General features: G+C 34.2%; 1 pseudogene across 1 annotated transcript in view; it reads right to left on the minus strand.

Moving 5' to 3' along the window:
* Window positions 1-26,383, minus strand: part of LOC145295833 (potassium channel subfamily K member 9 pseudogene) — a 324,737-nt pseudogene that overhangs the window by 121,254 nt on the left and 177,100 nt on the right. The window lies entirely within an intron of this gene.

The following is a 26,383-nucleotide window of genomic DNA, read 5'->3' on the forward strand; positions in this document are numbered from 1 at the left end:
GATTGCCAGATAACCATCCATTAGTTTTTCCTGAAATTTTGCCACAAATTTTATTACATTAAATAGATGTGCACAGTAAAAAAAAAAATATTGAAAAAATCCACATTGTGTCAAAAATGCCCCCAAATGGCAAAAAATGGCACGTTTTGTCCCATAACATTTGATCGATCCATTAGATTTTTCTGAAACTTGGCCAAAATGTGGAGGCTATTGTTTTTAATATAAATCCAGTATGGATGACCCTGGCAAAATTTTGGTCCGCATCCCTCTGGGACTTTTAGAGCTAAAAAAACATGCCTTTTGGGAGCTTTTTTTCATATTACTCCAAAACTTGATATGCATGTCTATACAGTGGTTTTCTATGGTGCTGAATTCAAATATACATGTCTTAAGACATGAAGTGCACCGTTTGTCCATTTTCACTGTGGGTCAGCGTTCCTAGGAGCTCAAAAGAGGTCACAAGTACACCCAAATTGCAAAAACAAACACATTTTACCTCATAACTTCTACCCCATCCATTAGATTTTTCTTCAACTTGGCAAAAATGTGAAGGCAACGTTGGCCCTTCACACTTCTCACATTCATCATTTCTTCACTATTTTTTGTGGCGTCATCTCACATGCAGTATCAGAGGGGGACCACACATACACGAGGCTTGTTTCTTTATTTTTTTCTACATACAAAGCTACTCTGTATGATCATGAAATAGTGGAAGATATAAACTGTGTAATGGAAGATGGAATGCTGTTGCCACATATGGGGAGGGCTGATCAGAGACACTTTTTTGCCTTGACAGTAGGCGATGTCCTTTTCTTCTACCGTTTTCTCACAGAGGAGATGTTGCAAGTCTCTGTTTTATCGTTATTTTCATGTCAAGTGCTCAATCTGTGGCCATCCAAGCTCCCTGTAAATAATTCACAACAAACAATCGTCTAGCTATAACCACTACCAACAATTTCCCCATACTCTCTATCTATGCCTAAAACTAAACGATAATTCCACGAGCAAAGTTTCTTTACTAGAACTGCCCGTCTGTAGGAGCTGCTTCTCTGCTTACTACAACGTAGTCTTTTAAGTCTGTTGTTAAACTGTTCTCTTAAATTCTCACAAATTTCCACCACTGCCTTTCATCACGGTGGTGTCTCACCAATCATCTGCCACACATTAACTTTTATCCTTAGAATGCCTTTTGGCCTTGATAAGTGGTGTCTTGCTTTGTAAAATATGCAAACATACAAATTTGCTTAAAAATAAATCTAAATAAATATGCAAATATAAGTCCTATGTGGTTGCATGTGCTATGTCTAGCAACACTAGTGCATCATAGGCAATGGAACAGCTGTGTGTAGATAACTATGTATTTATATAATTTTGATGTCAGCATGTAACGCAAGGTTATTTTAATGTCAAGCTCATCTGATCCATATAATATGTTTTTAATTAGTGGAATTATTTGAGATGATTAATGTGTATATTTATTTATTTGCGGACTCTCCTCCTCATCTTTATAGTTGTTGTTGTTTCACCACGTTTTGGCCAGCTATTCCTCTGACCTTCGTCATGTGGTTCTTCAGAGGTGTTGAATAGCTACGATTCCAGGTCACCATTATGTGAAGATAGCAGTTTCAATCCTACCCAAAGCAGGCCACAGGATTAGTTGGCCAAAACGTGGGGAGACAACAATAACTATGGAAGGCAGTAATTACTGAGGATACAGTTAAGAGACTCGGCATTCCTATGCCGTCATCGAAGAAGATCAGAGGAATTGTTGGTCGAAATGTGGTGAAATAACAACTATGAAGATGAGGATAACAGTCCTATTCATCATCACCATCATCATCACCATCATCATCTGAAGATTTTGTTGTTCGCATTGGTTTCCCCGATATTTTTCTAGTCAGAATTATTTCTAGAAAATATCAGCGACGTATGGGAGAGACCCCATAAAGGCTGCCAACATCTTGAGTGAAAATGATTTTTGTGGAATGAACTGGATTTGAACGTGGAACACCAAGGTCTCAGATCGTATATTTGTGGATTGGTCCGTAATTGTGGCCTCACGGACCAATCACACAAATATACCGGAAATATATATAGGTATGACAAAAGGCCAATTTAAACAAAGATATTACGCGCATATGAGCTCCTTTAGAGCTAAAACAAGGATGAATACAGCATTAGCTGCCCGCGTGTGGGAGCTTAAAGAAAAAAATACACCCTTTTCCATAAAATGGAGAAAAATAGAGCATAAACCAGCATATGTCCCGGAATTAAGTCAATGCTCACTCTGTAACGCAGAGAAATACTACATCCTCCGGGCAATTCATGACCCAAAAATAAAATGTTTAAATGTGAGGAGTGAAGCTTTGAAAAATTGCATACACAGAAGGAAGGGGCTCCTAACAAATTCGATCAATGAAAAGAACAACACTTAGATGTTGATTATTCATATATGTGTGTATATATATATATATATGTGTGTGTGCGTGTAATAGGAAAAAAAATGTAAATACAAAAATGATTAGTCGGTAAACTTGGATTTTAATCGTAATTATATTATAGATTTTAAATTAATGTATTTTATAAAAAAATTTTTAAATTATACTTTATAAATGTTATTTACAATCTATTTCGAATTTAAAACTATAGAAAAAATATAATAATGTTAATATACTAGGGAAATCACTTAGGATAGATAAATACTCACTTCCCCAAACCTTGAAAGATTTGGTTTCTAAAAAATATTTTTTAAACGTATTTCGAAATTTTTAAACGTGATTCGATATAATTAAAAAAATATTTTTTTTAACTTTAAACGTATTTTTGGAAATTTTTAAACGTAATTCGATATAATTAAACGAATTTTTAAGTTTTTAACCGATACCAATATATATTTTAAGGTTTTTTATACATAAGAAAAGAGATTTTTAAATTAATTTGGGTTCAAATTAAAATCGATTTATATAAGGAAATTTTTTTCGAAATTAGATCTTAAATTTAAATAATTCAAAGTTTAAAATTAGGTATTACATCATCCGATAAAAAAAGGGGGGATTTAAAAAAACGAGATTTAAACGTGAACTCACGAGGTATATATACTCCACACTTCCGGTTATAAAATAGACGAATATTGGCTGAAGAGAGCTTGATAAGGATACCTTAAACCGGCCTTATTATCGCGCTTGAAACCGACGGTACCAATGATCTGTCTCAACTGACAACTTTCTGTACACAAAATATAAATACGCTCTTACATTTTGGATTTTCCTTTTAATTGAGCACTCTGCTGGAATTCTTTTTCCAAAAAAAAAAAACTAATCATATATATATATATATATATATATGTGTGTGTGTGTGCACTCGTATATACATCACAAAGACACTAGATGATGTAGCCTGGATACGTTTACATACATCAGAGACAGCACTATATGAATACAATATATATACACTCATTATATAGACGGCCATGTAACATTTGCTCCAGATCTCCAAAGAATCAATTTTGTAGTTATCATGCAGGCATACATACATACATAAATCTTCCCTTTATTATAGAGACATAAAAATATGACTTTAGTACTGACCTATCAGTTTCTTATTTACGCACCTGCAATTGAAAAAAAAAAATCAAAGAAGTCTATGTTACATGGCCAATCTTGTTATTCGCACAATTCTTCTGTCAATGGGATTCGTGCTTCTTCAATTACACATAGACGGACTTCTGTCATGTCTCATTGCCGTCTTCATATATCATGTCGACTGGCTTTCCTAACTTCACGGGAGCGGATTACGCAGAATTTGATTTACAAAACAAAACAAAAAAACAATAATAATAAAATAAAATAAAAAAAAATGTCCGCTTTTAAGACGAATTAAAAAGGAACAGCAGAATATAAGAATTAAGAATATTTTTCTATTAATATATATAATTACAATACATAAATGCGAGCATGCAAAGAAATATGGTTAAGCTTAAACAGGGAAAAGTAAAGGACTAGTTGTTAAACTGGAAAAGAAAAGGACAAGATATTCTAATGAAAAATATAATAAATTTATCTTAAAATATTGCAGAATTAAAAATTGATTATATAATTTTATAAATTAAAAAAAAAATCTTAATGCTGCAATGTTTTAATATATAAAGTTTTTGCTAGGAATCTCTTGTCCGTTTCTTTTCCAGTTTTAACAACTAGTCCTTTACTTTTCCATGTTTAAGCTTAACCATATTACTTTTCATGCTCGAATTTTTCTATTGTAATCCATACTGCTTCCAATAAATTCACTTGTTCTTTGTTTAATTTCAGTTTTATTTTTTTGCCCCCATAAACATGTATGTAATAACAATGTACGACACTCGTCTGCTTTCAATAAAATCCCCCAATTAGCTCCCTTTCATGCTTTCATTCTCTCTATTTCATGTGCTACTTCTGTTTTCGTGACAGCGGTGAATTATTAGCAACAGTAGTCGCTGAAGCCATATGGTTGCTATGGAAACCAGTTATAAAAAACGTCGCTCACCTCCTTACATATTTTTACGATTTTGAACACCAGCAAATTCATCATAATTTTGTTTTACTGAATGAAAATTGAAAATGACTTTTTTCACAATATAGCTGAGAAGGTGATCTATAAACTGTAATAATTGTTTGAAATTTGGTCGAAAATGTGTGAACGGTGAAGCTTTAAAGTAGTTATGACTAAAACTGCCACTTAACCATATATCCAACCACGGTAGTGTTTTAATGATATAATTTATACAACTTTATGAATCATCCGACCTTCCCCATTTGTCTATCGAAAAGATTGTTGTCATGAATTTAATAAAATGCGCACTCCTTTCTACAATCCAACCATATTGAATACAAATAAACTTCAATCTTAACTTGTAAACATGGTTTCAATCATGAAAATATGTTTTATGTTTTGGTTTCGATTCTGATGACACTTAAGCTATGTTGTTTTTACTTTTGAAATCATGACTACATAATCGGTATAATATCATATGAAATAATTGAATCTCTAATAATACTAAGTACGAAATCTGCGTAAATTAAAATATCACATATAAGCATATTTTACGACCGGGCAACGCTGGGAGCCCATGCTAGTGTATTAATATAATAGGAACAATTATTTTCCTTAAGTAAAAACACATTATAGCTTTGCAAACGCAGACACCACATATAAATCCATTATGATTAGACTATTGGCGACTATCGTACACATTTTTGCACATATTTGTAGTCGCATTCATCCGTTATAATAAAATCTTATATTAATCCCTAGGATCATCACAATCCAAACAATGTCTTCGTTACTAGAGGTAGTGCAAATTTTTCTCCCTAATTATTTTTTCCTCACATTATCTCATTCTACACCGGCAAAATCTCTACATTCGCCACAATGTTTACTACGTCACCATCCGTATTTGGGTCATATAAATACATTTGACATTGGCATCTTCGTTTTCGATTTGTGAAATAATGAACTCCCCCCTTCGGCAAATTCATTCAATCCCATTGGTTGTCCGCTTGTGTTTCTCGGATTTCGGTATTTTCCGAACGATTAAAAACATAACAAAATGGCGTCAATCACACATGCATACAACATCGACTCAAGTGAAACGTCCTTTTCTTCTTTTCCGGCGTCTATTTCATCATTTTTCCGTTTTCTTCGCCGTCTTTTCTGCTTTCTTTAAACCTCTTTTTCGTATTTTCTATTCTCTTCGCCGTTCAATGATTTTTCCTCGATCATACATAACCAAAAACATTTTCTATTATAATTTTCTGTCATTTTTTTCATTCTTTCTTAGCATTCTTCTTTTTCTTCTTCTCCGTTAAAACTTATACACAATTTCTTACGAAATGTTTAAATTGGACTTTAATGATTGAAAAAAAACAAAAAAAAAACAGGTCTTCTCAAGTGTAACCGATTCACCAGTTTAAATGCTTCAAAATTCCTTTCGATTCTTTCGAAACGTACATGCATAACATACTAACGGCAAGGTTTTTAGATTGCCGCCATAGCTAGCGCAGGTTTTCACTTTCATTAACGAACGTAATTGAGCATATTATTTCGAAAGCCATTCTTAATACGCGGAAGGGAGGGTGTTTTATGACTATTGGGTACTTTCACTTAACAAGTTAATAAACAAAACACCGTAAAAATTAAATTTAACTCGCAAATACTATTTAAAAATTAACACGGTTACATAGATGCATAAGCATAAGTTTTTATTGTTTCTTGATACTCATGTTGAAATGCTATATTTTAAATATTTATCTCACAAGGGTTGGAAGGTGCATGCGATATCAAATCTAATGTAGAGTATAGCCAGTTTCTAAGCGATAACAACTTGCTGGTTGGATTCATTAGCTTACAAGCGCACATATGGGACACCGTAGGTGATAAAATAATCCTACCCCCTTTCACAGGAGGTAATGCCTAAGGGGATAGTTCGGTAGACTAACAAATCTAATTGTTGCCAGAGGACAGAAGAAATTCTGAATATATGCGACTGAATCAGAATAGAAACCATTCTATTTTTTTATATAGGATTTTCAAGTCACATTCAATTTTTAAGGTAGCTTGTATTTATTGAAAGTTAATTAATAACCTTTGTTATTTAAATATGGATTAAATAAAAAAACATACCTTGTTTGTTTTAAATAAAATTCGTATAGGAAGTCATATCAACGGTTGATAAAAAGGAATACAAATTAACATGTTTTTAGCTTTATACACAGAAACACGTCTGTTTATTTACATAATTACACACGAGAGGGTACACGTCATATATACTCGTTTTTATAAACGGTCAAAAAAGAAATAACTCCAAGTTACTTAAAACCTTAAATAACATTTCAAGCTACCTAAACCCTTACATCACTGAAAAATAAGCAGAAATCTGGAGCCGCCATAAGAGAGGCAACTTTTACAACTTTCACAATATTAAAACATGATTGCAGTTAAAATCGATCTCACATTGATAATTCGAACATTTATTAAATTGTAAGACGAAAGTATCGAATAGTTGAAAAAAAAAAAAAAAAAAAAAGAAGTCCGCTTCCCCATGCTAACATTGGGTTTCTAAATAATGTTATTTCGGTACAGTCTGTATTCTACATAATTACCATTTAATGCTTTCGTTTGCTATTTTTTTTTTCAAAAACAATTCCCTTAAATTATAATAAAATAACATGCAATGAAAGGATTGTTTTTTTTTCAATACTATCATCGAAATTGGTGAAATCACATATTTTTCAATCAAATCGATTGATTGCCTGCTCTGAAGAGGGACCCACCATGGTGCACTGGGAGGAAGGTTTACATGCTTCTCACATTGACTTAGTACACAATACATTGTAGTTTACATTACACTGTAGAGAATCTGTTGATTTTATAAAATTATCTGTAAATAATAACTTCACTTAAAGTTTAAAATGCAAAAGTTAATCGTGCTCTAAACAGAAACATTCATTTCAAAAACGCCCCTGTCTTTTCAACGAAATACTGATTTGATACAAATTTTATACTCATGCAGTGATAAAAATTTTCAAATGCATTTAAGACTGAATAAGGGTGCAAATTTTTGTCAGAATTAGTTTAATCGGATTTTTTTTTAAATTGTCGATACTTATTGGAGACATTCCGCTACAAAACTCATCTAAGTACACTTCAAGACATATAAAGTACATTTATGCGCAATTTCCTCCCTCCCCACCCTAAAAAAATCAGCTCAGTTGTCTTGAACTCCATTGAGAACTAACTCACACATACAGATAAAAAGTGTCTTTATATATATATAACTAGTAGAAAAATCATTATTTTTATATTCATTTAATCATGCATTTATTAAAAAAAATAATAATACAGGCGAATTTTTATATTTACTTTTTTATATATAAACTCAAGGTGTGTGTGTGTGTGTGTGTGTGTGTGTGTGTGTGTGTGTGTGTGTGTGTAATCTGTTGGGCTATGACAAAATAATATTATTTTCATTGTTTTGACTCTCGAGTAAATATCCGACACAGTTAATCAACCGAGAAGCATATTATGCTATCTAAAAACATATAAGATATTAACTGATATATACTCGAGAGTCAAAATAACGAAAAGAATATTCTCTTATCATATCCCTAGTAATCAGTAGGGCTAAGACAACAGCATATTCTTTTCATTGTTTTGACTCTCGAGTGTGTATCTGTTGATACCTTATATGCTTTTATATAAAGTGATGTGGGTCTGAGTTGATTAACTGTGTCGGATATAAACTCTTCTATAGCCATAGCCCTAGTAATCAGGCAGATTTCACCTCTTGCTGCAAGCTGTGATGTCTATCCGAAAATAATGAGATTGAATTAAAATAGTTATCACTTTTTAATGCAATAATATCACTTATTAAGGCTAAAACCACTTGAGGATAAAGGTTAATGAGATGAATACATTTTCAGTTGAATGATGAAGAATATCATGAGCTGATTGAAAACTTGATTTCCTACTTAACGTTATGATATATATATTTTCTAGAAATATTTGGACATATCAAGAATAATATAACTACAAATGCGCTTGAGAGTTACAACTAAGTCTCACTAGTGTGTGTTAAGCACATATTATATTGCCAATAACATGGTACAACAATAAAGATAAAAAATGAAAATTGGCTCGTCATAAGTTTGATTTGTTAGTTTTTAATTCAATTCATTTGGTAAAAATAAAACAAGATTTTTTTCAGATGTCATGTAGGGGAAGAGTGATAGAAATGTACACTGATGAAGATACAGTAGCCGAGCAACTGTTCAAATTCACATTGAATTGTTGTCTTGTTGACATATTTATTACCTCTCTTGTCACCGAGAAAGCGGCCTTCCTCCAGTTGAATCGAAATAATTGGTGATATAAGTTTCTTGTAGTGTAAATCTGAATGCTATTTGGGTTTGACTTTAAAATTTTAAATGTTGGCTATCTGTTGGTGTGTGCATATGAAACTATTTGCATTCTGTTTTCTCTACTATAATTGTTTGATGCATAGCAGTTTTTATTAAGAATTTTACATATTTTATTACATATCAAATAACCCCAGAATAATTTTCATTTCTATATAAGTACGTTTTTGTCTAAATATTGATAGATTGTTTCCATTAGCCTGTGCGAGATGCCTGAAAGTGTTCATCTATCATTTCTGCTGTTAAGTCAAACTTCATTACAGATGAAACTGTTAGGAGAGGGGCATCAAACTTGCCGTTACATCCAAGTCAGATTTGATTTCTATAAACTAACCAAGCAGAAGTCATTAGAAGAAGGTAGACATGGTTGCTTTTAGAAAAGGAAGAAAGTGTTCAATCAGTTGTAAGGGGTGAAATAATGATTAAATATTATTCAGATACGAGTGGTGGTGGTAGGAGAGGGATGCAGATTTTATTTTCATTGGCTGCATCGATGTTAAAAAAAATGATGTTGGTGTGGATATTATGTGTCAAGGTTTATGAAATGAGGATTGGTTATTCATATTATTTGCATATTTTCAACCACTGTTCTCATCTTGAGTGCTTTTTACACAACGCTTTGCTGGATGTAATCGCCGACCTTTTTCAGACATACCTTGCTAAACCCGGGAATCTTTCTATCAAAGTGGGGAACTGGCATGGAATTTCGAACAAAACTGTTTATTTAATCTATGAGAGTAGCAGGTTCTGTCAAACATAAAATAGATTTAAGGTTCCTAAAATTATTACTAGAATTGTCCACAAGGATCCGTGGCATAGTGCATAAAGTACTTGGTAAAATTCAGTTGTAAAAAGTTGAATTCTACCTATAGTTCTGAACCTAAGGCCAACTCTTGGATGAGAGTTCTTAGCTTAGTAGATGTAGGACAGTTGAGGTAGTAGGGTCAGTTGCAAAGGCAAAAAAGGGTGAAAGTAACAAGAATGTATTTGAGAGAAAAAGAAATAAAAGCCGGTTCAAATCCGTCCAACACCTGCCAGCATATATAATGGACTTTAAACCAACTATGATGAACTGAAACAAACAAGAATAGAGACGTTCATTCATATATGATAAACGCTGAAAATTATATTTTAAGCTTAAGCATGACAAACCAACCAACTGATTGACATTAGAATGCTCCTCTCTTGTATTCATTTTACTTTTAGTAAGTTCTCTCACCAATTGATAAGTCAATTGTGTTATAGTACGAGGTGCCTTCAATACGTTTCCAAACTTTCTTCGTATGGGCAGTTTTATTGATAGTACATGCATAAAACTCTAGTCCCTTTCAAAGTAATCTCCTCCAACTGCAATGGACTTGTTGTACCAACAACTTCTGGAAGGTCCCATGGAAGTCTTCTTGCGTATATTTTTCTCATGGTCTCTTAGTTTTAGCAGAATTCAGAACAAGAATTTATCTGGTCTTGTGGAATACCCAGAAATGCTTTTATTAGAGGTAAAATCATTATGAGAAAGTGCACCATTCCTCAGATGAGGCGGTGTGTATCTGTATCAAGGGGATCTTATTCGGGCTTTGAATACTATGTGATTTTGAATATTTGACCAGGGTTTAGTTGTATAGTGAACTGTTCTCATTTCAGGTTGTCTTGACAAATTCTTGTACAAAGAGGCCGAAGACTTTCGAAGATGGTATCTAGTAGGTAATTCAAACTCTAAAATATTTTAATTTGTTTTTTTTTTTTTTTGGTGGGGGAAGAAGACTATCAGGCAGGGACCTCAACAGTAAAGGGGGGGGGATCTTGCTACTTGTTGGGTTGTGGTATCAGTACAAAAAGTTCATACGAGCACATTCTATTAAAATACTTGTAAAACAAGTACAGGGATGCAACATTGTGGCGATGCGACAGAGGTTGGAGCTTGGCCGATAGTGTATGACTTATTAGATTTGAACCCTGACTAAGAGTGAGAGACTAGTGGTAGATGCAACAGCCGAAATGTTGCAACACTACTCCATGCATGGTGAATGGTGGTTTTGTAAAGATAGAAGATACTCTCTGGTGTGAGTCATTTTCTAGAATGGTAGAAGGAACCCATGTTCTTTGCAGCAGCCTTGGCAATGTTCTCAATGTGTTTTTTTTTTCAATTCATATTGCCTGTGCATATTAACTAAGGATTTAATTAAAAGGATGAGTTTTCAGGTAGGATGTCATTTGTCATGGCAGTTGAGAAGCTGTTTTTGTAATTATTAAAATACAGAAGCTTAGTCTCAATAGAATTAAATTTTTACCATCCATTTAGGGACTCTATTCCACAAAAGAATACACACCTAAATGTGCTATTTGAAACTAAAAAGTGATCAAACATTTTGTTTTAACTTGACAATAGATGTGTGAACGCAGCGAAAAAAGGAAGATAAGTAATTGAAAAAATTGTTTATGTAAAATATTTTTCAGTGACACGACTGAACAATTTATTAACATCTCTTGCAGTTTTTTTGTTGATATTGCTATGAATGATATTCGAATTTTAAATAGATTGCTTTGTTGTGGAGTCGTATTAACCCCTTTGGGTCATTTACTGCTAAAATGGCCATTTTTTATTTTTACTTTTCTACTTTCTCTTTTTGTGCAAGATATTTATGAATTTATTGTCGCTAATTTTACTCATCTTCTGCCATGCACTAAAGATTCAAACCTTTTCACCAAAGTGCATACATAACTGAGTGAACTTGGATGGACTTCGACCTAAATAAACAATTAAGCCACTCAGATGTTCACATTCAAATTCGATTAAAACATATTTGGGCAACAAACTTTTTTTAATAAAGGTATTATTTAATACCATCAATAACAAATGTTTTAAAAATTATGACATTAGTTTTTAATAAGTTTTAATAACTACAAGACCATACATATGCCATACAGGTGCTCGTAAGATCACAAAAGTTAAGCAACATTAAGCCTAGTCAGTACCAGATGGGTGACCATTTGGGAATACCAGGTGCCTGGTATTGACCCTTCCCAACAAGAACTGCTAAAACCTAACATTGTCATCTGACAGGGATATACAAGTGATTGAGGGCGGCTTGTGAATTCCCATGAAACTTCCTCCTTTGGAAAAAGCCGATTTAACCCAATTAGGATGAGTGCCACTTTGGTACAGTTGGTATGATAACAAGAACACCCATGATATATTTTGGAAAACATTTTGGAATTTCCAAATGTTTATGACAAAGTTTTCAACATTCGAAAATGTTTTCATAAATATTTGTAAATATGAGGTGCCTTATATAAGTTTCCAGACTTTTTTTTGTACAGGCATTTAAAATCATCGTAGACTCTTGAAAATTAAGTATGTTATTGCTATACACCTTATGAGATGACTGACCAATTTTTATGATTTAAGGTTCAAATGAACAGCTTCAGCAGGAATTGGAATACACCCTACTAAAACCTGATTGTCATGGCTGCTGCGTGTAAGGACAATAGGTGCACAGTGGGAACTGTACACACAATTATTCGCAAGGAATTGAAGATGCAGAAAATTTGTGCAAATTTTGTCCCAACGATGCTCAGAAGATCAGAAAGGAATACGTTATGACAACAGGGAGATGGTTGAGCTGATCAATTCAGATCCCGTAGTTCTTGATGCTATGGTGACCTGCAATGAAAGCTGGATCTACTGCTATGACCCAGAGGTCAAGAGACAATTTTCAGTGGAAGCACATTGGCTCTCCCAGACTCAAGAAGGCCAGACAGTCTGTCTGTTCCCATAATGACGTTGGAGGCCTTCAGCGATGATAGTGTCTTTAAATCGTTTTCTCTGTCTGCCATGAAACGCTTGCTCATCAAAACTTATAATGATCCCTTTTTTTTTATAGCACCAACATGGTCTGTATGCACTGGGTTCTCACTGGACAGACAGTCAACTATGTTGAGGTTTTAAGAGAGTTCAAGAAAAGATTCCATCGGAAGACGCCAGCACTCTTCAAATCAGGTCAGTGGCATTTCCACCAGGACAATGTACCAGTCCACAACTCCATCCTTGTCACAGACTATTTGACAAAGATGGGCATCAAGACAGTTCCTCACCCTCCCTATAGTCCAGGCCTTGCTCCCTATGACTTTTGGTTATTTCCTAACCTCAAGGAACAAGGAGGCTGTCGTTATAAGACAATAAAGGAGATGAAAGAAGCTGCGATGAGGGTCATTGACGTGCTCACACAAGAGGACTTCCATGGGACCTTTCAGAAGTTTTTGGAACGGTACAACAAGTGCATTACAGATATTATTTCGAAGAGGAGTAGAGTTTCATACGTATATTATCAATAAAAGTGCCTACATGAAAAATGTCTGGAAACTTATGGAAGGCACCCCGTATATAAAACAGTCCATGTTGAAACACACATTTAAATCGTGACACTTTTTCCTTCCGCTTCTCCTGTTCTAACTTTCTTCTGTTTTTCCCCTATTTCTTTTGAGTATCTGCATTGTTCGATTTTCTCACCACTTCTCATCATTTTCCTTTTATTTACATTGTTCTCTATGACAAAGATTACGGTCTACAAAGCTTACATACACACCACCCTACTCTATGAATCTGAGTTGTTGACCGTCTACCAACGGCACGCTAGAAAACTAAATCCATTCCACATCACCAGGCTAAGGAAACTTCTTGACATAGGCTGGCAGGAAAGAATACCAGACAGAAAACTGCTCACTCATACCAGGCTCTCTACTGAACGCCCATCAACGCTGGTCATGTAGCCTGCATTCCAGACGACAGAAAAAAACAACCTTTGAGGCCCCATCTGCTGCCATTACCTATACTCACTGCAACAGAACTTTCCAAGCATAAATTTTCACACTCACTAATGAGGAGCTCTCCACCATCCCCCTTCTATGATGAGATGGTTCTTGTTCTGACGGACGAACAAAAAATATTATTCTCCCCTTCCCCACCCCATCTTAAGCATTCATGTACAAATAGAATGTGCACGGTGACAAGAATTGTAGCAGTATAGATTGTGCATGTACTCGTATTACATGGGAATTTACGCTAATCAGCCCCACCCCATGGAAAAAACAATTTATAGCTTAATATTCAGAGATTTACAAAGAAATCAGTAATGGTATCAGAATCGGGGATAAATATTGGTATAGTCCCATCACTAGTTTATATATAAACAAATTTTGTGTATCATATTTGTTGTAGGGGAACCACCCTCTGAATGGACTCAACCACCGTCCATATATACCGGGATTCTTAACGATCCCAAGTTGGGGTTAACCTCGCTTGCTCGGTGGGAAAGAAAACACGCTTTTCATCCAATAAACCTTTGTGTGTCTTTTATTAATACACGTCTTGACTTTTACCGTTGTTCTGTACTTATTGTGGCTAATTCAGAGGCATAAAAATATTATATAAAACTTCGAGGGTTGTGTGAGATTAACATAATACATACAAACTTAGATTATGGAATCAGCTATGCATATACAGTGGGTGCAATTTATGTAATTATCTAGTGAATGCGTAATTATATAAGATTTTTGATACGAGATTTGTAATTATCAAACAAAAATATATTTGAATAGCACTTTGTTATTGTTTTTGTGTAATAAAAATAAATCAACTTTCTGCTTTGTATCGGATACTAAATCATATTAGATTGCTTATATTTCGATGTTATCAACTCAAAATCATGTGTCAAAGGAAACAAGTTAAAATTTTTTGTTGAAAAGCATCAACCGTTCTGTTCAGGAATTGGGGAAAAGTAAGAGGAAATGTTGACTGGTAATTTATTTTTTCATTTATTTTATTAACGAGTTGCCGCTTACCAAAGGTAAAAGCTACACGAGGATAAGGCCTAAAAAGATATAGATTGACAATTGAATCATCATCCTATTATCCATCTTATTACTCTTAGTGAAAAGTCTGACGTTTTCTAGCACGTTATAATTTCAGCATCCAAGTTTTGCAATTTTGATAAACTTCAATTTCTATTGTCCAAGTGTTGTTGGCTAGTTAAGTGTTGTTGGCTAGTTAGGGTTTGGAAGAAAGACATGGGTCGGTATTTAGTGGAAACCAAAATGTATTGAAAAGATAAATATAAAAAAAATAAACAGTTGTTATGTCAGTCTGACTGCCAACTTGTGCATAACGCTAAGAGGCATAATCTCCCGGTCTTTACAGTAAGTGGAATAGTTCATTGTTATCTGTAAGTTGGTCACTGAAAGGATTCAAAACAACAAATGAAATAAAACTGGATAAATTATAAAAATTTGCTTATTAAAAATGAAAAATTCCATATTGCAGTTCTACAGAAGCGATCTTGTTTAAATGTTCCATAAATGCAAAGTTTTTCGAAAGAAACCATGAATTACTCATGAATTCCATTTTATGTCTGTATGCAGATCTAAAAGCGAAAGTTCTTTGCAGACTGAAGATAAGTTTTTGCTCTAAAATCTTTTATAGAAACAAACCAAAAGTTAAGTGAGCATTTTCTATAGAAATAACAATAGAGCAGAGAAAGACTAGCAGCGTCTATGACTATTTGGTAGAAGAGCTTGTACCTGTTTGATGGCTAATAAAAAAATATCCTACCTCGTGTTTTCATGAAATTTTCAATAAAAAATCATTCATAAAACACTTACCTAAAAAAAGGAAAAAATTTAGAAACATTTTTGTGGAATTTTAAAAAAACTGAATAATTTTTGGGGAATTTAAAAAAACAAAAAGGAAAAAATTTAGAAAAACTGAATAATTTTTGTGGAATTTAAAAAAACAAAAAGGAAAAAATTTAGAAAAACTGAATAATTTTTGTGGAATTTTAAAAAAAAAGGAAAAAATTTAGAAGAAATGAATAATTTTTGTGGAATTTAAAAAAACAAAAAGGAAAAAATTTAGAAGAACTGAATAATTTTTGTGGAATTTAAAAAAAAACAAAAAGGAAAAAATTTAGAAAAACTGAATAATTTTTGTGGAATTAAAAAAAAAATGGAAAAAATTTAGAAAAACTGAATAATTTTTGTGGAATTTAAAAAAAAAAAAAGGAAAAAATTTAGAAGAACTGAATAATTTTTGTGGAATTTAAAAAAAAAAAGGAAAAAATTTAGAAGAACTGAATAATTATGTGGAATTTAAAAAAAAAAAGGAAAAAATTTAGAAGAACTGAATAATTTTTGTGGAATTTAAAAAAACTGCAATAACAAAACATTTTGACACAATTATTTAATTCTTTTAACAACAAATGTTTCAGAACAACATTAAAAATGATTTTACGAAAATAATTATATAACATTCAATTTGTAAAATTTTTGAAATGCTTTTAAAGATGCGACCAAATCATTTAAAAACAGTTCCATTTTTAAGAACATCTTCAGTGCTTGTAGAATATAATTAGATTTCAAATTAATGCATTTTAGGTAAATAAAAAAAACGATATTATGAACTCGCATTTCATGTCTTAATTAATAAAAATTCCAAAAATTATGAAAACGATTGAATAGAAACGTAATTACAAGTAAAAAAAAACGAATTGTACAGTTTTATTCCATTTGTCAATATTAATAATGCTAACAGATATTCTACTCTTTATTTTGTAATGCTTTTTGAATTTTTACTAATTTTGATTTCACATAAGTACGTAACAGTGGTTTTTAAATGCATTTATTTTAAATCGAATTACAATCACGAAATCGTCAGTATGAACTGATATAAGAATGAAAAGATATTATTGAATATATTTGTGTTTAGACATCTACCCTAACCAATCTATGCCTACATAAAGTTAGTGCAACGCATGCACACCCTCAGTAGACGATAGGCTGCATCTTCCAGGAGACTACTCTTTGCAAAATATTATTGTAAAGTTGAAACTAATAGATATATAAAAGATGCTGAACAATTTCGATATTTATCCCTCCCTCTCGCTTCTGTAAAAATAAATGAAATAACATTCGACTAAACGATTTCTTAAATAGACATAATGTGTTCATCCTTTTGTTACTGACTTCCTGTTTTATCCATCGTCAGTTATTTCCCTTGCTTAGTTAATTTGTCATTGGAATGCAATTTATTCTTTCCGTTCAATCAAGAACTCCTAATTTTTACCAATGCTAGAGAGCTTTAATATGCTCTAAATCTGAAAAAAAAAAAAATTCCTATCTTTTTCTCTCCTGCTTTCCCTCTCTGTTCTGCTCCAACATAGTCTGTCAGACTATTCCACAAATCCCAAATCCTCAACATGAAATATCTCCAGAAAAAAAATCACGAATAAACCTCGAATCCCATCCTCCAACATAGACCTCTATTACCATGTCTCCTTCTCCAACATCAGGAGTCTATGTTCCAACCTTCCAAAAGCTGAAACCCAATTACAGGAGACGAAACCGGACATATTCTTTCTAAGTGAAACTGGAATAGGGCCGACCACCTCCCTAGACGAATTCATAATTAAAGGATACTCTAACTTAAAATCTAAATCTGACCCCAAGATCGACATGGGCATGGAATATGTGCCTACATTAAAGATGGCTTCCCATGTGGTAGGAATATCTCCAGTGAAGACCCTAGTTTACCTCACATGTGCTTTCAGGTTGCACTTGCTTACACCATTGCATTTATATTTGCCCTCTATCGCTCCCACAACAGCGGAGTTACTATCTTTAAGAGCATATCTGAAAAAATTGACCACATCCTGTCTGCTCATCCTTCGGCTAACATCCACATTTGTGGTGACTTCAATGTCCACAATGTAGAATGGCTGACCCACTCGAACAGGACAGATGATGTGGAGAGGTTCTATTATGATTTCACAATTGCCTATGACCTCACCCAGATTGTTCATGAACCTACCCGTGTGCCCGATACTTCCTGCCAGTACGCTAGCCTTTTAGACCTTTTTCTCACAGCTTCCCCTGGGCTCTTTTCATGTTCCGTTCTGTCCCCTTTGGGATCTTCCGACCACTCGGTTATATCAGTTACGATAAAAACGAAATGCAATAAGTCTTCAGACGTACCTCTCCACCATATGGTATACTGATAATCTACAGCTGATAGATTCTGTACATTTATATCTGACCTACCCCTACATTCCATATTTAAAAAGGATGTGTCCTCCATAGTATCAGACCTGACCGAATGGTTAATTGTAGACATAGACAGATTCATACCATCCAGAAAATTCCAACAAAAACCTAACAGCCAGCTATGGTTCTCCCCAGAATGTGCTGCTGCCATTGCGCACAGAAATCACTTTTTCCATAGCTACCAACGTAATAGATGCACTGTGACTAAAGCTGCTTTCAGGACTGCCAGCAACCACTGTAAAAGAGTAATAAAAATGCAAGAGAGCTTTATGCTCAGTCTGTTAAATCCAAAGATGCTGAGCAGCGGCTTGGTTCCCACCAGTTTTGGCAAATAGCGAATAGGATCCTGAACAGAAGAGTGCGTTCTATCCCAACCATTATCAATGGACCTGAGGTCATCTCATCAGCATCAGACAAGGCCAAACTATTTGCCAAGAACTTTGCAGCTAATTCTACCCTACACGACGAAGGCCATCAATTCTCTGTATTTCTTCCTATAACAGACAACACACTATACAACATACAAATATCTGTGCGTGAGGTTGCTAAGCTAATCAAGAACCTTGATTCCAGTAAAGCAACTGGCCCTGGCAGCATTCCTATTATAGTGCTGAAAAAGATTCAACGAGAACTTGCCCCCATACTTACAAAACTCTTTAAGCTTGCCTTAAGGAGAAGTGCTTCCCAACACCCTGGAAAACCTCATCAGTTGTATTTAAGAATTCAGGTGATAAGTCCTCCCCCTCTCAGTACTGACCAATAAGTCTCCTGTGTGTCATGAGTAAGTTGCTGGAATCCATATTAAATAAAGAAGTAGTTAACCACCTCAACAGAAATAACCTTCTTAGTGACATACAAATATGGTTTCTGTTCTGCTAGATCTACAGCAGATGTGCTAACAGTTATATCTCAAAGGATTAGTAAATCTCTCGATAAAGGCTTCCTCTCCAGGGCGATTGCTCTTGACATATCAAAAGCCTTCTATAAAGTATGGCGTAAGGGTCTACTTCACAAGATTTCCAGCTACAGTATAACTGGAAATGTTTTCTCGATTATTAAATCATTTCTCTCCAATAGGCTCATAAGAGTAGTGGTTGATGGGCAGAAATCAGAGGCCCACAGTATTAATGCCGGAGTCCCTCAGGGGTCAATCCTGGGCCCAACTCTCTTCCTGATCTACATCAATGATCTCCCTAAACACATACTTAAATCATTCGTTGACATCTATGCTGATGACACGACCATCTATGGCAACACATCTAAGGTCATAAATGACAAAGTTCTCTCTAATTCTCTCTCCTCTGATCTTGAGCGCGTGGTACAGTGGGGGAAGAGGTGGCTGGTTACTTTTAATTCATCTAAAACCAAGATCCTATCCTTACATCATCAACGCTCTGATCCCCATTTAGCATCAACTGAAATGGACGGCTCTCGACTAGGGAAAGCTTCATGCTTCGACAAGCTTCTGAGTTTGACCTTTACTACTGACCTGAAATGGAACACGTACATCAAGTCTATTGCCAAGGTCGCTGGAAAAATTGTGGAATCCTTTTACCGCTCCAGAAGATATCTCACTGCTGACGCAATTCTCTACTTATATAAAAGCCAAGTACATCCAAAGATGGTGTACTGTTGCCACATTTGGGCAGGAGCTGCTAAAAACACTTTATCCTGCCTTGACAGAGTTCAAAATAAGCTTTGTGGCTTAGTGAGGGATGATCTTTTCTCTTCCCTGCAACCTCTTTCCCACAGGAGAGATGTTCCGAGCCTGTCTTGTTTTATCGTTACTTCCATGGCAGGCGCTCGTCTGAGCTTCAATCCCTGGTCCCCCCTCTCCGATCTTTCATGAAAAACACCCGTCTAGCTGAAACCACTGTCAAAAATTTTCCCCACTCTTTATCTGTGCCAAAATAAAAAGGTAGATTCCATGAACAAAGCTTCTTTCTTAGAAGTGCATGCCTGTGGAACTCTGTTCCGTCTGCCTGTTTCCCACCTGACTACAATCTGGATGTCTTCAAGTTCCAGATAGACAAATTCCTGATGAATCGCCCCCTTGAGTAGACACTTTATCAAATCTCAACACCAACGTGCTGTACACGCAATAACCCTTATCCCTGAGTGGCTTCCGGGCCTTGATTAGTGGTGACCACTTTGTAAATAAAAAAAAAATGCAGTAATTCAATAAATTATGTTTTATAAAGAATATACGATTTTTTTAAAAATTGGAATCCTTTGAGATGAGTAACTTGTCTATTTATTTGTGGACTGTTATCCTCATTTTCATACTTGTTGCTTCACCACGTTTCGGTCAATTCTTCCTCTGGCCTTCTTAAGGTGATTAACCACAATGGGATAAGAATGCTGAAACTTGTAACTGTATTTACAGTAATTACTGTATTACTATGGAAATAGTTGTTGTCTCACCATATTTTGGCCAAGTAAATCTCTGGATTGCTTTGGCTAGGATTGAAACTGCTATCCTCAAACAACTGTAGGGATTCAATGTCTCTATCCAATGCACCAGGAACCCCGAAGGAAGATCAAGGTTGGATTTTTTGGTCTTATAAATTCAAAATTTTCATTCTTATCTGGTATTTCATTGTCGGGTCTATACTGAATGGTATTATATTTTTTTTTTTATTGGAATCCTTTGAGATGATTAATTTGTGTATTTATTTATTTGCAAACTTTTATCCTCATCTTCATCGTTGCTGCTGTTGTTTCCCCACGGTTCAATCAACTCCTCCCCTGACCTTCTTAAAGTGATTAACCGTGACCAGGATAGGAATGCTCAGTCTCGTAACTATATCCCCAGTAATTACTGCCTTCCAAAAAACTTTTGGCCTGCTTTGGGTAGGATCGAAACCACTATCTTCAGACAATATTCACCTGAATTAATTACCTGAAGAAGGCCAGAGGATACGTTGGCCGAAACGTGGTGAAACAACAGCAACTATGAAGATGGGGATAACAGTCCGCAAATAAATAAATGAATAAGAATATAAGATTTCAAATTTAATGTCAATTTTCAAAATCATGACGTGTTTTGCTATGATATTTGTAACGATTGTTACTATCACAAATAAATCTATATACTTTTTATGACACAAAAGCAAACTGCAGAGGCCTTCAAGGCACTGCTAAAACTATCCATTACCCCCTCCCTCCCACTTTCATGCAACGTTGACCTCCTTTCAGTCCTAAGGTTCTTACACTGGAATCTGAACCCTACACTCAATCCGATATGCTTATCTTAGTTATGGAAAAACTGATATTGAGGACCTGGGAAAATACCCATCACATACACCCAGCACATTATCTGGCACAGCTGTCGTCGTGTGCCCGGTGCTAAAACAATGTCAGCCGACTGCATTAAACTGCCACAAAAGAGATGTAAATGTCATAGATGTCATGTTTGCATCTCGGTTGAAAAGAGAACAAAAAGAAAACGAAAATGAAAAGAAGACTCTGGAAAAGATTGATGGTCTAAGACGGTTGTTCTTGCTTGGCGTTGTTGGCCAAAGTGAATGACTGAGAACATTGCCAAAACTAAAATAAATATCAGAATAATGTTCCCATCTACCCCCACCCATCCTGACCTAATTCTTCATCTTTACTAAACAGAAGAAAAACATGTTGAGAGAGATCGAAATGCCCCCACCCCACTACCGTGTTGCTAAATTTTGATAAAACTACTGAAATGAAAACATAGATTCAAGTCTCTTTGGTGTCGGTATCAGCTGATGACTTATATTTCCACTTACATAGCAAAGCTTGAAAACTTATTAAAATCAGGCACAGCTTTACTGCAACATTTCAATCTTAAGAGACAATGGATACCCCTTGTAAATGTGGCTGTGTGGGTAGGTTATTGTGAAACATAGGTTGTAATCAGGTTCTTCACCTATCATTACTGATTTAATGGGAACCGATGTATCACTGTAAGTATGATATAGATAGCTAGGATAGTAGAAACAATATATGACTTTCTAAATTAAATTATCTCTCCCATATATGTGACCTTGTCTGTCTGTGTGCGAAATGGTCTCAACCAAACTCCTTTCTCAATGTTTGGTCTACAGGCTTAAGACTTGATATATAGAGGATTTGGACCTGTTGAACAAATGCGATTTATTTTAACCGATAAAAATAGCTGCTAAGTTGTAAAAATTGGAACTTGGAAGGTGTAAGTCGACTAAACATGTTACTTGTATGCATGTACAAATATACATTTATAGCTTATACTTGTGTGTGTTTATCTAGTGAAAACTCAGATACTACCAGAGACACACTTGTAACATAGGGCGTATGAACGCGTGGTAAAATATGAGCAGCAGCAAAGGATGACTGGTTTGCAGAAAAGATTAGCAGCAGTAGCCGAAAAACACACATATGCAAATTAGAAAGTGTGCATAAGTTGGTGCAAGAAGAAAGAAAAAAAGGACACCACATACTCGGAAGAGAAAGAAAATCAACGTCAAAGAAAATGGATGTTTAAAGACGTGGATGAGAATGGGCAGGCTGTGGCCTGCTTGTGGTCAGAGGAAGAAGAAAAGTATACACTGGGCGAGATGGACGATAGTGAAAAACTTAAGTGGTTCCGAGACGGGAAAGCAACGGTATTAAAAACGTTTTCTTAAAAAAGAAAAAATACTGACCCAGATTTTTATTTACTTCTTTACTCTTGTTTGTTTGTAACGGCAACGTAACACACAAACTTTCACTAATTGAATTCAGTATGACCCTTAGCTGGTTACAGCAAGACTGAATCACAAAGTGAATCTGACTATCAAAAGCAAATGCTTATAATTTTTACACTCTTTCTTTATCCATTTCATTTGTGTTCGCTCTTTCTGTCACTCCTTAAAGAAAGTAAGTTTTCATAGGAATATGTTAACTCAAAATATTTTCAACTAATGAAAACTTAGAAACTCTTATAAGAACAGTGATGAATTGAGATTTTCTCCAGATTACACCTGTCGATCACACCTCGAACCGAAACAAACCTTTTTCATCTCATGCACACATTCTTACATACTAGTGAGACTCAGGCACATAGAAAGAAACTGCTATTCACAGCTATACATGCACTAAGAGGAAAAAAATAAACCAATATAATACCTAACACCACGCTGCCAAATACACACATACATATATTACTTGCACATATTATTCACACTATGAACATTTTTTTACTTGTGACTATTTACTTGATTTTCTTTAGCAAACACGAATTTGCATAAATGAACATTTACTGTTTGAAAATAACTTTTTATTCTTATAAAATTCTAATATAAAAATGCTTTGTTATAAAATTTCGTTTTTGTCAATTTTTCTTTTACAAAACTGCTTGTTTTACTTGGTACTGGCTAACTGGTGACCCTTAATCCTCTTAATGTTTCACTTAATTTTGTTTTATATACGAATATGTATATCCCTTTCATTTCATTCCGTTGCTAAAACAAACATTTATAGACAATTTATATTAAATGTTGGTGTGATTCTTGGTAATACCTAAAGACGCTGCCATAGTTCGAAAATGAACCTACTCAGTCCAGAGACAACCTACAACAGTTATAAAAAAATTACAGTAACATTATTTCGGGGTGATCAGTTACTAAATTAGTTCATAGGGTTCTGAAGTTTTGAGATGAGGTATGAATTAACACGCAATTGACCATACTAAAACCAGTAACCTCTTAGTTTGTTAATTTTATGTTTCTAAAAACTTACAATTGATTAATGGATTTAATTAAAAATTTAATAAGTCAAAAATTATACCTCTAAGGTTCCCTAATAATTAAATTATCTTTATAATTAGTGTAGATTAGTAGATTAAAAAATTCGAAACCTTAGAGTGGCAAACGCATGGCGACTTTTACACCTGTAAGAGGTTACATCGACTAAAACGTTGTGTAGATAGCACGAAAGGTGAGAAAAATTGTCCAATTAATCTAAACAATATAGGGATCAGAACAAGATCTTATCTCTTATTGTCACTAGTAACTGTTCCCCAAACAACACTGAAACTTGGTAAGTTAGTTAGCTGCTGCTGATTTTTTTTTTATTTCTCGCTTTCTTTTTCTATTATATTGAACCAATTGCTGAGGACATAAACAGAAAACCGGTCGGTGGGGAAGGTATGTTGGAAAATAAAACGAGTGAGAGTTCATAGAGGGAGGGAGGGGGAGGGTAAAAGAAAAATGTTACAACTATTTTTAATGTCTAAGTTTTATTATCCATAACCCCAGGCAACGCCAGGTATCACTGCTCATCTAGAATAAGGAACAACATGGGTAAAATGTTCATTTTTGGAAGGGAAACCCACCGATAGAACAGCTAAGTTTGTAAACAGTTTAATTAAATGAACATGGCTAGCAAACAAAGGGGGTGGGATTGATGTTAATGAGAACGATATATTTTCACTATGTCTATATTTTCAATATGTCTATATTTAAATAGACTTTTCATTTGTACAATTTAAAGTTCTTTTAGATGTACTTTTTCAATTTTGTGAATTAGCTATAAATGAATTGTCTTATTTTCCAATGTTGCCTTAGGGTAAGGGTACATGGAACAAAATCTGGTTTTCCCTTCGAAAGCGCCAGTGAAGTGTACGAACTTCACTTCCTTTTTAAAGTAATTTAATTTCCTTTACAATTCTTTTGATCCATTTACAGCCAACTAAAAATATACATCAAGAATTATAGAAAGATATTTATAGAAGAAAATTGGCTACAATGCACTTTTATTTCTATGCAAGCACAACGATTTATCACTAATTTGACACACAACACATGCTTAAATATGCATTGATTCTGGAATTGAGTTATCCTCGGGGAAAAAAATCCATTTTAATTGTTCTAATTAGCGGTAATTTATAATTAGGACTATGACAACAGCATATTCTTTTCATTGTTTTGACTCTCGAGTGTGTATCCATTGATATATTGTATGCATTTATTTAGAATGATATGGTTCTTGGTTGATTAACTGTGTCTAACTGTCTGGGATATATATTCGAGAGTCAAAACAATGAAAGTATATTCTATAGTCATAGCCCTATTTGTGATTAAGAGAAATGGGTGACTTCTTCAGTTAACTATCTACCTCTCACCCTCTCTTTATTCAACCAATCTTTAATATTACGTGATGTCTTTTGTAAGCATTTATACATCTAATTTAATATGTATAGCCGTACATATTGTCACCACTTATATAAATTTAATGGAAAAAATATTGCTTCCTTATAAGAATAATAAAGAGCAATAATACTCTTATATAAATAATAGTAGGAATAACAATACAGATAATATATAGAAAGATATATGTTAGTTTTATTTATGCAAGAAAAATGTCTTGAAAGATGTGTTATTGTTTATGAATTTTCCTAGAGAATCAAAGAAGAATACATAGAAGTAGTGGTTATGACGGTTGAAACGGTATATAAAAATGTTAAAGAATAAACTCAACCTCATTAAATCAATTTCCAGTATTTACTTCAACAGTACGGAAATAAACCTAGGTAGTAAGTTATGAAAATATAATCATTTAACTTCTAATGAAATTTTCCACTTTACTGCTTAATCTAACCTCATGTGGAAAATACTGCTTTTAAGATTATTTTTCTACACCAAAGTCCAATCTGTACCAAACAAAAGATATTGGTTCAATTCAGTTTATAATGTTAGCAAGGAAAATCTAAGACTGCAGAAAGTGGATCAAGTTTACTTTTAGCGACCTCATGACTAGGGCTACGACAACAGCATATTCTTTTCATTGTTCTGACTCTCGAGTATATATCCGACACATTAGACACAATTAATCAACCGAGAACCACATCACTCAATATAAAAGCATATAAGATATCAACGCATACACACTCGAGAGTTAAAATAATGAAAAGAATATGCTGTTGTCGTAGCCCTACTCATAACTTTTGCTTCCCTTATTTTGTCCTTTAATCCTCATATTCCATCAGCGATGTTTCTGACAAAGGGGAAGAATTGCTGTTTTCTGGGCTCGAATCTATCCATCTAACTCGTTGGTTAGTTTTTTTTTATTTGGAAGTAGTATTTTTCTTTATTTTTGTTGCTTCATGCATCAGGTGGTTTTATGCCTTGTCTGAAGCGATTTCCATAAAACAATATATAGACATTAAACTAGTGCAGGATAACTGAAAACAAATGCTGACAGACTTGATAGCATATGTTCAGACAGAATGTTTACAAATATGCCAGAACAATGATGACTCAGCTGTACGTTTGTAAAGGCATCAAAAACATTTAGAAAAAATGTTTTGTTTTTTTTTTGTTTTGTAAACGTAGGTCTACATTTACATC

The sequence above is a fragment of the Euprymna scolopes genome, chromosome 16 (genome assembly GCF_053919585.1).
Source record: "Euprymna scolopes isolate OS-2025 chromosome 16, ASM5391958v1, whole genome shotgun sequence".
Taxonomy (NCBI): domain Eukaryota; kingdom Metazoa; phylum Mollusca; class Cephalopoda; order Sepiida; family Sepiolidae; genus Euprymna; species Euprymna scolopes.